Below are 3,556 nucleotides of genomic sequence, written 5' to 3'. Positions count from 1 at the left end.
AGATGTTCAATATTGAGAGTCCTTCTAGGTACATTTTTTCCTGTGATGAGTATGAATTGTCTTTCCTGATATTTTTGATGACTTTGGGTTGGAAGTCAATCTTATCAGATATTAGACTGGCTACTCCAGCATCGTTCTTGGGATCATTTGCTTGGAAAAAATGTTCTCCAGTCCTTCACTCTGAGGTAGTGTCTGTCTTTGTCATGGACATTTGTTTCCTATATACAGTAAAATGCTGGGACTTGTAGGTATCTAGTCTGTTAGTCTATGTCTCTGTATTGTGGAATTGAGTACATTGATGTTAAGAGATTTTAAGGAATAGTGATTTTTGCCTCCTGTTATTGTTGATGTTATTCATATGTTTGTGTGGTTATCTTCCTATGTGTTTGTTGAAAGAAGATTACTTTCTTGCTTTTTAAACAGTGCAGTTTCCCTCCTTGTGTTGGCATTTTTCAGGTATTAACCTTTGCAGAACTGGATTTGTGGAAAGATACTGTGTAAATTTCATTTTGTCATGGAATATCGTGGTTTCTTCATCTATGGTAACTGAAGGGTTTTCTATGTATAGTAGGCTGGGCTGGCATCTATGTTCTCTTAGGTTCTATATGAGATCTGCCCAGGACCTTCTAGCTTTCATAGTCAAGACTTGTGAGAAGTCTGGTGTAATTCTGATAGGTCTGCCTTCTTATGTTACTTGACCTCTTTCCCTGACTGCTTATTTTTCGTTTTGTTTTGTTTTGTACATTTAGTGTTTTGATTATTATGTGAGGGGAGGAATTTCTTTTCTGGTCCAAACTATTTGCAGTTCTGTAGGCTTCATGTATGTTCATGGCAGATCTCTTTCATTAGGGTAGGGAAGTTTTCTTCTATAGACCCAAAGAGACCCAGAAAGACCCAAACTGTGTGAGAGTTACTCATTCATCACAAAAATCAGTCATCAATGATGTCTTATTACTTCATGACACAAGAATACTTGTTCATTTCTACATATATTTTTATTATGGCAAAGGTGAAAATACCACCTTCACAAAAGCAACTACTACAATTTATCCACAAAATAAGTTAGTACAAAATATGTGTATTTCAGAATGGACAAAATAAATAAATAAATAAATAAATAAATAAATAAATAAATATAAAGAAAGAGAGAAAGAGAGGGAGAGAAAGAAAGAGCTTTACATGGGTTTAAAACATGAGAAAATAAATAGAAAAAAGAAGCAAAGGAGGATCCACCATTGTCTGCCAGGTCCAGTAGCCCAGCCTTGGTCTCCGTGTCACAGACCAGGCCTCTGGGTCCCATTCTTGTGCAGATTTGCTCAGTTGTTTAGCTGGTGTCCATCATTTCCCAATAAGCATCCAGCTGGTTGTCCAACTCCTCTGCAGATAGCTGCTTCTGCTGCTGCTGCTGCTTCTGCTGCTGCTGCTGCTTCTGCTGCTGCTGCTGCTGCTGCTGCTGCTGCTGCTTTGAGTTCTTGCTGGTGCCTCTCCCTTTTTCCTGGCTGCCTCCAAGTGTCCCTCTTCTGGTGCCTCCACCACCAAACCCTCCAGAGCCAGGGATTCTTGTCATGCTGCCCCTGTTTCTGCTTTGTGCAGGTCTTCGGTGTGTATCAATCTGTGAGGTGACAAGCTGGATGTTCATAGGGCGGCCATCCAAAGGGACGCCATTGTACTCTCTCATAGCCTTCAGGGCATCTGCTTTCCTTTCAAAGTGCACATGTGCTGTCCCTAAACTTTGTCCAGAGCGATCATAGTGCACAGCAGANTTTNTCAACGTTCCAAATTCAGCAAAGAGTTNNTGAATATCAGCATCTGACACNCCGAAGTGCAGGTTTGACAGGAGCAGCTTCCCACCNGTATCCATGTGGTTTCCAGCCTTGAAGCTACCAAGGAATTGGTCATGCTGCCACTTGTTTGGAAGTTGTTTTGGTCTGCGGTATGGTGCCAGCCTGTTCCTGGCACTATGGGTGATGGTGGGCTTGTACCTCTTAGGCCCAGTGCCTCGATTCACTCGGGAATCTGGCCTGTTGTGACGTCCTTGTTGGATCTTGTTCAGCTTAATGATGTCTTCCAAAGACATGCTCATTTTGTCAGCCATGGCGGGCATGGATTTGGGTCCTGGATCCAGCTTACCTGATTTGAAAACAAAATTTTAAATTTTGTTGAAAGTGCATCTGTGGTTTCAGCATATTGCATCATTAGTCAAGAGGGAAGAGTTCCTGAAAACTTGATTAGGAAAACCAAGGAGTTTGAACTTAATCAGTATATACCCACAAAGATTTGAATTGAACTGGTATATGTAAGTGTAACTTCTATCCATTTTGCAAACGATCGAACTAGTTAAATACCATTCTGGTCTACTCAGAATGATTCCTACCCAAACTCAGTTCCTTAACACCACAGTTTAAAAAAATATTGTAAATATTGGAAGAAGCAAACCAGTGAGCTGAGCCCAGTGTCTGGGTGCCAGAGTCAGAGGAGAGAATAATTCTCCCATGCAAGACATTTGACCTCTGCCTGCCTGCTGTAGAAACACAATACCAAATACACCAGAACAAATTTGAATAGAAAATTAAATAAAACCAGTTTGTTCATGTCTACATAGGAAGATATTGTCACAAACAAAATACAGTAAAATAAAAACAAATGTTTTTAATCCCAGTCCTCGAGAAGCAGAGGCAGGAGGATCTTTCCAACTTCCATGGTAGCCTGGCACACACAGCCAGCTCTAGACTCTCCAGGGTTTGCCTTGTAAGTCCTGAACTTCAGAAATAAATGACACTATCTGTATACTTTACCAGAAGAAGAGAAAACATGTTAACAAACATAATTAGAATGAAAACCACCACCCAATTTCAAAAACTGAATTATTTAAAATCAAATGTATTTAGAGTTGAGTGTTAAGTTTAAGTCTTAGGAAAGAACTATTTCATAGCTCTGAAGAGATTGAACTCTCTTCGGAGACTTTGGGCTCCTCGAGACTCATTGGTGTGGTTCACTCACCTCTCTGTCAAGTCTTCTGTCTCAGGGCAGACTGCAGAGAACCCTTTGCTCTCTTTGTAGCTTGCCTCAGCTCTCTCAAGTGTGCTGTCTAAGCCTCTCCAAACTCCTTTTATACTCCCAAGGACCTCCCACTCCCTAGATAAGCCTATCCTGTCTGATAATTGAATCACGTTTAAACACCACAATTAATTACAATCCTTAAAGGGGCAGAATACTAAAGAAAGCAACGTTTACAACTCTAACAGTTGCCAGAAGAAAGGACTGGCTAATTCAGTGCAATACCCAATAATCAGACTAAAAGTTTTATTTTAAAATGATTTCACTTTATCCCTCTTAACATGATTTAATCTGTTGGGTTTTTTTTTTTTTTTTTTTTTTTTGAGACATCTGTCCTTGAAAACTCTGTAAAGCAGAGATGGCCTCTGCCTGCCTCTGCCTCCCAAGTGCTTAGATTAAAGATTTTGACACCTAATGACTCAGTAAACAATTTCTAAACTTCTTCCAGCAGATAATAAAAACAAAAATAAAGAAAACAACAATCGAACAAAAATCAAAG

General features: G+C 39.9%; 1 pseudogene; it reads right to left on the bottom strand.

Moving 5' to 3' along the window:
• Window positions 1–1,324: 1,324 nt before the first annotated feature.
• On the bottom strand, window positions 1,325–2,104 carry LOC110302626 (annotated as a pseudogene).
• Between the last annotated feature and the right edge of the window lie 1,452 nt (window positions 2,105–3,556).

Source organism: Mus caroli, chromosome 1, assembly GCF_900094665.2.
Source record: "Mus caroli chromosome 1, CAROLI_EIJ_v1.1, whole genome shotgun sequence".
Classification (NCBI taxonomy): domain Eukaryota; kingdom Metazoa; phylum Chordata; class Mammalia; order Rodentia; family Muridae; genus Mus; species Mus caroli.
Note: the sequence above shows the minus strand (reverse complement) of the source record. Positions and strands in the feature narration are given on the sequence as shown.